This window comes from Pteropus alecto, unplaced genomic scaffold, assembly GCF_000325575.1.
Source record: "Pteropus alecto unplaced genomic scaffold, ASM32557v1 scaffold81, whole genome shotgun sequence".
Taxonomy (NCBI): Eukaryota; Metazoa; Chordata; class Mammalia; order Chiroptera; family Pteropodidae; genus Pteropus; species Pteropus alecto.
Genome location: NW_006433378.1, coordinates 16722956 through 16729398, shown reverse-complemented (window position 1 = coordinate 16729398; position 6443 = coordinate 16722956). Strand labels below are relative to the sequence as shown.

The 6443-nt window shown below is 41.7% G+C and overlaps 1 protein-coding gene across 7 annotated transcripts in view; it reads left to right on the top strand.

Annotated features, from left to right (window-relative positions):
* Window positions 1-6443, top strand: part of APP (amyloid beta precursor protein) — a 239864-nt gene that overhangs the window by 122433 nt on the left and 110988 nt on the right. The gene's annotated exons all lie outside the window — the stretch shown is intronic.

The following is a 6443-nucleotide window of genomic DNA, read 5'->3' as shown; positions in this document are numbered from 1 at the left end:
CATATCATTGTGCCGCGTGGATTCTGAAAATTTAATCTATAACCGTTTTGTTTTGTTTTTACCTTAGAGATGAAGTAATTTTGCATTGTCTTTCTTAAGATCTTTTCTAGGACCCCCTCATAGCTTATTCTTTTATGTTTTCTAATAAAGAAGAAAACCAAACTGTATATAATTGTCATAGAATACATCAATTCCAAATGTTCTGGAGGAATATTTCAGGGGTATTTGGTCTTGATGGCATTCATGATAAAATGATAACACATTTTTTTTTTTCTAGCATACTCTCTGTGCCCAGTACTGTGTGTGTGGCCTTTGTTGTATGTCTTACATGGTACTCACTGTGGGTCAGCTGCTGCTCTAAGCGCATTGCACATATAAACCCGTTTGTTCCTCGTCACACCTCTATGAATGAAGGTATCTAAGTTTGCCATTTCACGGATGAGATTCAGTAGGGCCAGAGAGGTTAAGTAACTTCCTCAAGGTCACAGGGCCAGGATTCAAATCCAGGCAGTCTGGCCCCAGAGTTCACACTTCTGCCACAAGAGCCGCTGCCGCCTCGGACCCTGCATTCTGTTGGCTGGGAAGGAGGCAAGAGGCAGGGCTCATCACTGCTCTTTCTGCTCTGGAATTGAGAACTTGGACATCCTAGAGGTATTTCACTTCGTTTCATTATCTCTCTTTTGCTTCAGATCAGGACAGAGCATCGTCTCACACTCTTCCCATTCCCACCCCACCCCACCCCCCAGTCGACCCTCTGTGCCAGGGGTCAGCAAACTGTCTCTAAAGGGCCAGAGAGTAAACATTTTAGGCTCTGCGGGCTATATGCTGTCTCTGTTAAATCTTTTCTTTTTACAATTTTTTAAAATATAAAACCACCCTTACTTAAGTTACGGGATTTACAAAAATAAGTCAGAGACCATAGCTTGCCACCCCTCGCCCCATGCCATTGCTCATTAGTCCTTCTTTGAGCTCTCTCCTTGTTCGTGTCAGCCGATTCCATTGCCCCCTCCCACCACAGGGCCTTTGCCCATGTTCTCTCCACTCTGCCTGGTACAGAGCTGTCTGTAGCTCCCAGACTTCATTACCTTTGGGCCTTCTCTAGCTCATTACAGTCATCGCTTCCTCATGGATGCCTCTCGTACACTCAATATCTGGCCAGATCTCATTCTTTTCTTCTGGCCATGAATAATTGTTGTCATGGTAATGATTTTACATTTATATGGGTGATGCCCTCATTATCTTTTTGGCCATTAGCTCCATGAGCTGCCCTAGCTCCCCAGTGTGTCCCCACCCTCCCCACCCCCGCTCCCCCACCCAGCTCCTACCACGAGGTCCCTAACCAGCCTCCCAGCTTCCATTCTTATCTCCCTGCAGTCCACTCTCCACCCAGCACGCGGAGCTGCCTTTGCAACTTAAATCTGATTCCTTCCCGTGGCGCATAAGTAAACGTGCATGCCCTGCCTGCCTGTCCCCACCACCATAACTTGCACTTGCCCCTCTTGCTCCCTCCTACACTCACTGGCTTTTTGCTGTGGGTTTTTTCTCGATCATTCTAAGCTTGTCTGGTCCTCATGCCAGCGTTGCTTTTGCTCCTCCTCCCGCCTTCACGCCCCCACCCTGACTTTCAGCATTCCATGTCTTGGTTCCCATGACCCTTTCTCGCTGGCCTTCTCCAGCCACCCTATTTGAATTGCTACCCATATATCCCCCACACACACCTGTCTTCTTTTTTATTTGCTCATATTGTGCCTCCCCCACTAAAATGTATGTTCAGAGAGATAAGAGGCTTTGTCATGCTCAGTCATCCACCCTAGCGTCTGGAATTGCACCTGGCACTTGATAAAAGCACAGTAAATATTGTTAATTGAATGACTGGTGTATGGCATAGAGAGACACTTAATAGAATGGTTTGATAGATGGGAGAATTCATGTGTTACCAGTTTTTTTGCTTATTAGCAATCAGTGCGTATCCCTTTCAACTCAAATGCTTAACTATCCATTGACTAAAGTAGAAATATCTGAATACCCAGTCTCTGCAGTTTAGCCTACCTTCCTGTTAAAACTCAGCGCCTGTGTGGAACTCTGGTGCAGTCAGGCTTTATGTACCCGTTATTCCTGATTGCGTGTTTGTTCATTATATGGATACCTCTGCCTCATCCTCACACCCACTTTTCATGTCCTATCGGCTCAAACCTCTAGCTCACCAGAATCACTTTTCCCTTTGACTTTCCAAAGCATGTAGTATGCAGTCTGTCTGTTATTCATATAGTAATCAGTGTACATTCTCTTGCCCAGAAGAGGCGTTCATTAAATGTGTAAGAATGGTGTTACATCTTAATTTCAGATTAAGGTTGTAACCTATAGCTCGCCTTTAATTGCCCGAGTCGTGCGTTTTTGGTGTCTCAATGTTGTCCTTCTCATCCTAAAAAGTAGGAGCCTATAACCCGGGCCTGGGAGAGGCTTGCAAATTGTCTGCAAGGAATACTTGGAACCATAGAGAATACACTTCTTTTATATTTTCTCACATTTTTTGGCAACGTTTGCTGTTCTTAATTCAACAGCAGTGATTCCAGACACTTTCCTCTGGGACACTCTGTCTTCCCCAGCCATCGTACCCTCCAGGTTACACTGGCAGCTATAGGAATTGGGGCAAAGAGGGAAAGAACTGTTTACCTTTTAAAAAAAAATTTTTTTTTTGCTTTCCTTTCTCTCTCTGTTTCTGACTCCAGGAGACTCTTCCCCTTTCTAGATCAGCACGTAAGTGTCTGAGCGTCTTCCTGTCAACATTCGCCCCTCTGGTTCCCCCTGGTTGGTTATTACGATTGGGGAGCTCACAGCTGCTCTGTTTTCACTGTCCCCTCATCACTGCAGTAGTTCAGGTCTCATGATTGTCCAATTCACATAAACCATGGGAATCAAAACTTTCTCTTTGCCATTTCCTCTCCTTTGTCCTACAAAGGGGAAGAGGGGGAAAATTAGTCTGAGCAGAGTTTATGAACGGAGACAGCTTTTTTAGAGAATTCGAATGGTGAATTGTTTTGCATGACTTAAACAAAAAGCAATTAAAACTGCAATGTGAATCAAAAGCTTTCAGTTTCTGAAGGGAGGATCTGAGAAGGCAGCTACAAGTGGAATTCTATCAAGGGCAGGCAGCCTTTATTTAGAAATACGAGGAGAGTCACCTTTGTGATGTAGTACATATTCTTCACCTCCTAAAGTCTTGAATACTGACGCATAGAATTTTATCATCAGTGATTTATTTCCTGATAGTAACGTCCCTTTGACCCAGTGACCCCCTTATTAAATTCAAGTACTTCTGAGATGGTCAGCATTTTCAGATAACTCCCTCATTCTTTAGAAGTGTTTCTCATGAGTGGAATTTAAAAGCCGCAAAGTTCATCTACTATCGATTGACACATGCTAAAATGTGTGACTGTGATAGGAATATTCCACTGTTTTCACAAGGGGTTATTTTGTTGTGAGTTGTTTGATTGTTTATAAGGAAATTGCTTTATGACTCTCAGCCTGGCATGTCTGTAAACTGGCCCCACCTTGCATTTTCTTGCACGTGATTAGCTTTCCAAACCTAGTCACCTTAGCCACATCCCAGAACAAAGCTTTCCAGCGATGGAAGCGAAGGAGGAAAAGTAATTTTCCCCCCTTTCTGTCTTTCCTGCTGTTTATGAAAACTGAAATTAGAAATTGTAATGTTGGCGTGTTTGGCATTCTATGGGAAGAGGCGACATCATTAAAACATAAGTGCGTGCGACTGTTTTAATAGTGTTCAAATAAATAATCGAATTCATGGACATCTAAATTTAATTCCAGAAATCAAAGCTATGATAATAAGAACTGGACCTGAGTTCTCTTAGGCCTAGTAATTTAATTCCTCTGCCAGCTGAACTATTCTGTGTCTCTGTTCCTTGTTATTATGCCAGTAAATTGCTCAGGCAGATGTGGTGATGGATGATGGGCATCAACTCTTTCACTGTTGTTCATGGCTAGACGCATACCAGAATGCAGATCGCTTTAAACACAGCTGTTTTTGTAAGCATGTTTTCCAATTGGAGCTGTAAGTGCAGTATTCAAGTCATAAGAGAGGAGGTTCAGGGAGGTTCGCGGGGCTACCCAAGGTCATGTTTTCACCGTCCCACCTGGAACCACAATGCTGTCTTAACCCCAGGTCACGTACTTGGATCCTGTCACTCCATTCATGCTTAAAGACAGCATTCACATTTCATGGTTTAAGAATACTGGTTTGATTTTATTTTTCTCCTGGTTTTATCTGAATTTTCCACTTAATTTAGAGAACTAAATAGCGTTGGTGCCTATGATTTGATTCGCTGCAGAAGAGAGCTCACACAATAAATTGGCTGATGACATGCACTGGGTCATCTTTATTCTGTTTACAAATAGTACGACATTGAGATTCTGTAGAAAAATAAGACAGAAATATACTGGGGCATCTGAGCAACTGTTAAGTTTAGGATTCTTTTGAGATGTTGGCTCAAGTAATAGACTCTTGTGCAAGAATTCAGGCAATTAAGAAATCAGTGACTGACACCCCAATTATCTCTTAAGCAGATAAGGGCTTATACCCTCTGATTATCGATGCCAATGTTTTCTCTTTTTCTTCCTTACCTATTTCTTGTGGAAATCAGATTTCAAACGTATTACGGAACGAGAACAGGTTTCCATGGTGTAGGAAATATTAAAATAATAATGTCTTACGTATTAACATGTCATTTATTAACACACTAATAGTTAATTATTATCTGTTTTCTGTTTAGTAAGTTTCTCCTTATTCTTTTTTTAGCCACATGCTTCACCTTCTTTTAATGTGTTCATTTATTATCCCTTGCATCATATTTAATCAGAATTAGAAAGACATTCGCTGGGGGCCATACGTATTGTTATAGACCTTTCATATATAAAAGTTCTTTAAATTCTAAGTTAATAAGGAAATTCTACCTCGTGCTATATTCATCTCTTCACATAAAGCTTTTCCTTTTTCACCCTCGGCAAAATTAGTCGTGGCTGTTCTGTCAGACCTTCAGTTTTGGAAAACCTTTCACCATCTTCCTTTCTGTCTCCCTAGATCATGGAAGCCTGTTCTCTTTTCATAATACGTCTGGAATCTGATTTCCTCTACCATGCCCAGATCCCACTAGCGTTCCAGGGCTTCAGGTAGTGTCTGACACAGACTCTCCAGGTCCCTTGCCCTTCTTCATCAATATGCTCTCCTCGTAGGCATGAATCAACATTGGGGTAATAATTCTTTTCTGCTGTCTCTTTTCTGGGGAAATTTAAATGTCAGATAGCCACCCTCAATCCTGCTCCTTTGGTGCTTGTCAAATAAGATCCGTGGCAGATCCTCTGATATGTTGAAATCTTCTACTACATCTAGATCTTTTTCCTGTATTGGTTTTGTCATTGGATCAAGTAAGAACCATCTATTTCTCCTATCTGGCTAGATAGTGTGCAGTATACTTTCACCATTTAACTGTCTTATTATTTCCTGTTTTCACTTATCATTTTTCAAATGCTCTCGACCATGTCTACTCTGTCAGGAGATTGCCACGAGGATATCTTACTGGGACTTTTTAATTTTGTTCCAGACATGCCCATCTTTTGCCATCTCAATCTTCTGATTTATTACTCACCATTTTGTATCACTATGTACATATTTAATACTATAAATACTATTTCTGATCCCCAGCCCACTTATACTGTGACTTGCTGGCCACCCATTATCATTATTCTCAGTATTGCATATTTCAGTTGCTCTCAGAATGTTGTCCCCTGACCACCAGCATCAGCATTATCTGGGAACTCGTTAGAAATGCAGATGCTCAGGCCCCATCTTAGACCTACTGAATCAAAGACTCTGGGCATGTTGCCCAGTGATCTGTGCTTAGTAACCTTTCCAGAAGATTCTGACACTCCGTAAAACTTAAGAACACTGAAATACATGATATTCTACAATGCTTACCCAATTAGTAAGACTAGGAGCATGACTGTCTAGTTTTGGTAGGCGTTGCTGTCCACTGGGTATTACAGATTTCTTTAAACCAGCTTCTTCCTCCTCAGTTTCCAGTTTAAGCTCTCAATAGCAATATCTGAACCAATTTCCACCTACTCTCCTTGAGTATTTACTATGCAGATGCTATGTAGCATTTTCATATACATTATGAGACGTCATCCACATAAAACAATAAACTCTGCTTTGGTATCCCTGACCCCCGTGTTTAGTAGACTTTATTTTGTACAGAAGTTTTAGGTTTATAGACAATTTGAGCTGGAAGTACAGAGAGCTCCCCTGTACCCCTCTTTGCAGGCCCCTCCTCCCCATTTTCTCTGTTATTAACATTTTGTACTAGTATGGTACATTTGATCCAGTACTGATGCATTATTATTAACTAAAGTTCCTGGGTTTACATTAG